Source organism: Staurois parvus, unplaced genomic scaffold, assembly GCF_062004578.1.
Source record: "Staurois parvus isolate SC_StPar_1 unplaced genomic scaffold, SC_StPar_1.0 ptg000306l, whole genome shotgun sequence".
Lineage (NCBI taxonomy): Eukaryota > Metazoa > Chordata > Amphibia > Anura > Ranidae > Staurois > Staurois parvus.
The window spans coordinates 2,852,512-2,858,511 of NW_028318102.1; positions in this window are offsets into that span (position 1 = coordinate 2,852,512).

Below are 6,000 nucleotides of genomic sequence, written 5' to 3' on the forward strand. Positions count from 1 at the left end.
AGGATAATTTTGAAAAGCTATACCAGTCTGTCTTAGCTGAGTTACAGTGACTCAATAAATTTGAAATTTCTTGGACAGGCGGAATAGCTTTTAAAATGCTAATTCTTCCCAAAATATTATATTACTTCCGAATGATTCCAATCGTTATATCCCATACTTATTTTAATAAATTGGAGGTGGCTATTAGAAACTATATATGGCAAGGGAGGAAGTCGAGAATATTTTTCTTGTCCCTTTCTAAACATAAGTCTAAAGGGGGGGTTAGCCTTCCAGTGCTCTCCAACTACTACTATGCCTCTATTTTGGATCAACTCCCGGAGTGGTTCACCCATTCAGACAAACTATGGGTACAAATTGAGAAATATGTAGTACCGGACAGAGATCTTCGGGCTTTAGTATTGTCTAAAGCGGTCCATTCCAAACTCCTCAATACCTTTCCACCATCCATTGCCGCATCGCTTGCGGCATGGTTATTTGACGGAAATAAAATAATTCCCTCTTCATCTAAGATTCAAATAGATATTCCTCTTCTAGCATATGAACACTTTATCACTAACCTCGACACCAGACCTTTACGGGAGTTGGGTTATACTACTCTTACTGAAATAGGGAACACCACCCCAAGTAGAGGTCTATGCTCACTTTTACAGATCAGAAGTTATCATGGAGCACATCTGAAGACGTGGGTTGAAATCGACGCCAAATTCTGGCAAGCCATGATGAATCCTGTTCGACTAAAAAAAGGGATTTTGTGGTTCTATAATTATCTACAGTATGATACTGACCTCATTACCCCATCACCCCCCGCAACATACGTAGCTGATAACTGATCTTAATAGGTCTTTCACAAGAGAGGAATGGGGGACTGCACTGGGCAACAATTTAAGTATTACCAAATGCACAAATCATTGGAATTGCGCTCTAAAAATTCTTTATCATAGCTACCTCACTCCCTATACTCTTGCTAAAATGTATCCCAATACGTCGCCCCTGTGCTGGAGGAATTGTGGAGAGGGCAATCTACTCCACATTCTGTGGGGATGCCCCCTCTTAAAGAATTTCTGGCAGGAAGTCTTTGCACTCATTTCATGGGTTTCTGGCAAGACCACTGACCCAGAGCCTCAGCTAGCTCTTCTTAATATTACATTAATATTATTCCCTGCCCAATATAGAACAATTGTTGGTCACATACTCATCGCTGCTAGAATGTCTGTTACTGCTGTTTGGAAATCAGTGAGGATTCCTAACATTCTAGAAGTAATCCATAGAGTTAACTTGAATTATATTTGCGAGAGAGCAGTGGCTCTTCAGTGTCAACATATGGGGAAATTTGACCTGAAATGGTCTTGTTGGTCAAATATGTTTTTATCCCATGATGTAACTGTATGAGAATACTGTTTTGTATATCACAGTGATTTGATTTGGTTTTTGCTGCATCTGTGCCAGTATCTGTTACACGGAAAAGTGGTGAAGGTGCTTTCAAAAAAATTGGACTACAGTGGCTTACTTGGCCTGTCAAGGGGGCACCAGAAGCTTCTCTCTACTTCTCCTAATTTGGGACCTGCAAGCCTTGGGCCAAGATGCCCTTTACAGGCCATGAAGGTTTCACCTAGTGCACATCTTTCCTCCAATCCCTCTAATTCTAAGGGTTCTCCTGTAGATACAACATGAAGTGAGGGCAAGGATAATCCTGCCCTTTTGGCCAAGGCAGCCATGATTTGCCCTTGTATAGAGGATGAGGCAACAACCAATTCCACTCCCAGTTTGTTTGGATCTCCTGGTTCCATCTGAACTCCACAAGACTGAAATTAATGGCTTGGAAGTTGAGGTGGTCTCTAAGACATTTGAAGCTGTCAAATGGTGTAGATGACACCTTCTTGCAAGCTAGGAAAAAGTCAACTATTTTGACCTTCCATTGGGTATGGAAAGCCTTTTTAGGGCTCTCTTCTGGCAAAAATTGGAATGCTTCAACTGCCTCGGTATCTAATGTTCTTGAAATCCTGCAAAACGGTTTAAAAGTGGCCTGGCTTATAATGAGTTGCAAATTTAAAATTCAGTCCTCTCGGCCATTGCAAGTAAAAGATGGGCCTTTAACCCTTTGATCGTTCATTTTCTGAAGGCAGCAATGAAGATTAGATCACTAGTGGGAATTTGCCACTTGGCTCAAATGCATTGCTGGCACCACCAATTTACTTGATAGCTTCATGTTCCTTATTCCATTTGGCTTTGAGGACATATTTCTTGATGGCAATTGCTAGCACACGGAGAGTATCTGATATGTATGCCTTTTTATCTAGAACGGTTTCATTCATGCCTTTTTCTTCCAAAAAGTTTCAACTTCTTTCCCTATAAGTTGGGAGTTTGTACTGGAAAATGGGTATCACGTACTTGGTGATGGAGGCCAATGGAGAGAGGGCTTCCCTTGCGGCTAAGTTCCGCACTCCCTTGAGAGTGGGACAGCAGGAATCAGGCCCAAAGTAAAACAGGTCACCTGTAGGAGTGCTGGTTGGTGGTCCGCCCAGAAGCACAGCTGAGTTACGGAGATAGGTCTGCAGACAGGTGGCGCCTGTGCAAGGTATGCAAGCCCTTCTGGGATTTAGAGATTTACTGGATAGCCGGTTCAAGCCAAGGTCAGGTACCAGGTGGGAATCAGAGGAGACGTAGTCAGATGGGATAACCAATAAACTGAGGAGCGAGAGAGAGAGTATCCTTTAGCCAAGCCGAGGTCAGATCAGGGGTTAAGTAGAGTAGACAGGTCTAAGAGCAAGCCGAGACAGTATCAGGAAGTCACAGGAAACAGGAACAAGGAACGGGGAGGTAGAGATCATCCAGCAACTTGAGGAAGTGATGAGCCTCCTTATAAAGGCAGTCTGCCACCAAACTGAGGCTGATGTGTGCTTCTGCGGCCATGCAGGGTACTAGCAGAAATGCCAGATCTTCCAGAACTTCTGCCGTGGACAGGACCCTGACAATGGGTCAGAAGAGGAGTGGAAGAAGTTAGATCTGGTTCATTCACTTTCACCCCCGGTTCACATATATGCGGCCATGCGGGCCGCGTTTTGCACGGGCACGAGAGCCCATTCATTTGAAAGGACTCCCGTGCCCGTGACAGGCAGGGAAGAAGTCCCTGCACTTCTTTTGAAAATGCAGCCTGCACAGGAACCTCGGTTCCCAGGACTGTCACATTTTCCAGTGCGGGTGGCATGCTATTAGAACTGCATTTCTCTGTGCAGGTCTGCATTTCTCTGTGCGGATAGTGCAGCTGCACGGATTTTCGTGTAGATCTGCAGCAGCACCACCCACACAGATGTGAACCTAGGGTCAGTATACCTGAAATGCACGAAGGACATCCATGAACAAGATAGCCTTTATACCTTCCCTCAAAGTCCAAGCAAGGGCTTCACGTTACTACCCAAGGTCATGTCTTCATGGATTGTCAAGACCATTCAGATTGCCTACAAAGTCCTAGGCTTGCTGCCACCTTTGAAAGTGAGAGCTAATTCAACGAGAAGCATCTCAATCTCATGAGCAGCATAGGCTAAAGTGTCAACAAAAGGTGGTTTGCAGGGCAGCAAGCTGGATCAAAGAAAGCGCATTTATTTGCCACCACAGAATGAGTATGGCTTTTCCATCGGTGCAGTCTTTTTTAGATCAACAGTCATTGCAGCGGCTGTCAGTAATAGAGGTAGATCTGCAGCGTTCAGTTTGTTTGTGTCTTCTTTTTTCCCTTCTGTTTCTTCCTTTTAGCATTGATGGGTACATCCCATGGTAGGCGGACATGGTGAGGATCCAGGAAAAGAAAAATTACATTAAGTAAGGAATACAATTTCTCTAATATTTGCTTGCCTATACTATCAGCATTGGGCTGTATTGCCCAATACAGCCCAAACACAAGGTCAAGCCACAGAACTTGATGTGCTATGGTTTCAGTTCATACCAACCGGCTTTGTTGATGTTATTGGAAATAAATATAGGACATGCAGTATGTCATGAGGAGTCACATTGGCAGGTTAAATCATTAAAGGATAACTTCACCTTTTAATAAAAAAAATAAAAATAAATGCACGTTTTGCAGGTAAAAAAAAACAAAACATACATTTATTTTGTTTTGGGAGCCTGAAAAGCATTGCAACTGCGATCAGCAGATTGCTGGTGCCATGCAAGACTCGGCAGCCTTGTCAGTATATCTGTCTGCTCGTGCCTCGCACGAGCAAGTAGATACACACTGGCAGGAAGAATCAATGAACTACCACAGTGCTCCACAGCGCCACAAAGGCTGTCAGAATGTGTAGTTTTACTATTCACAGAACACTGTAAATGAGTGATGTGGCTGGATCCCTGCATGGCCACATTTTAAGAAAAATTGTGAGATAGCGTGGGGGGTGGAGAAGATCCCCTGCTGGGGGGGTAGTCGGGCCTTAAAAAAAAAGTAATGTGTCATAACTGCAGTGCAAGGTACTTGCTAGGGCATGCTCATTATGTGTACAGTAACACATGCTCTTCATGGTGTAAAAATTCTCTAAGGCACAAGAGCAGCATTGTTCTATTACGGTAGCAGTGGTGCATTATTTTCTTTTTATTGGACATTCTGTCAGAGTTTATGCATCCGATTTACTACAAGAATTATACTATACGTTATACTTTATGTTACTGTGGCCTAATATCGCATGAGAGCAAATGCTTTAGCTGTATTATGAACTTTGAGAAATGAGTAAGATGCAGAAGGATCAATTTATGTTGGTGAGCATAAAAAATAACAAACAATTATATAGAGAACATTAATTTTTAAAGAATAAAAAAAAAAAATCACAGGAAAATCTTATGAAAATCTTTAACCACTTTCCTACTGGGCACTTTTACTCCCTTCCAGCCCAGACCAATTTTCAGCTTTCGGCACTGTCACACTTTGAATGACAAATTGCGCAGTCATGAACACTGTACTCAAATGCAATTTTTATCATTTTTTTCACACAAATAGAGCTGTCTTTTGCTGGTATTTAATCACCACTGGTTGTTTTATTTTTTGCTAAACAAAAAAATGCAAAAGTTTATAATAGAAACTAAGAAAAGGTTTTTCTTTTTCAAAATTTGTAAACAGGTAATTTTTCTCCTTCACTAATGTGCGTTGATGAGGCTGCTCTGATGGGCACCGATGAGACGGCTCTGATGGGCACCGATGAGATGGCACTGATAGGCAGCAATGATGGGCACTAATAGGCAGCACTGAAAGGCAGTGATAGTTGGCACTGACTGACAGCACTGATAATCACACTTGCCTGTTATGGGCAGTACTTTCCTCACGCTGTACATATATGCACACACACTGTATATTGGAATTTGTGTATATGTTGCGTTGCATTCTATTGTGTGTTCCCATTTTATCTTGCTCTGTATATGCATGCGTATCACTCACCCCTGAAAGACCTGCTGAGGATTGGGTCCCCTATATCCCGCACAGCCAGGCAACATGTATTTTCCAACTTACACTCAGTCAGTCAGTAACCAGTCCATGAGCTTGTTTTTGTTGTTTCATTTATGGGATAAACAACTTGGATAGAGTTTAGGGATATATAAGATGCCCAACTTCACTTGCAGTAATCACTCTGAGGATAAACTTCCTAATTCTGTACAAAAAAGGTAGATCCATAACTTTCTACTCCAGCCAGAGTGGTACAGTCTCCCAATGAATCAATATCACAGGCTCTGTGAGAAGCACCTAGTCTCCTCTAAGTGAATTCTCTTCAGACCCCAGCTAGGAAATGCCCATCCACCTGGCTGTCTTTTGAAGAATACCCTGGAGCAAGAGATTTCAAGGCAGGCATGCAGCACTGTCCCAGGGAGAACTGGTTACATATTGCACCCAGCAGCCCTCTCTCCTGTAGGCCACAGGGGTGTAGAAGTGCTGTCCTTGTTTCCTGTAGCTCTGCGTAAACTGCATTCAGGCTTCTCACTGAGCTCGTTTCTGTCCCCGCTTGCAGGCTGTCCTTTCCTGGTGAACTG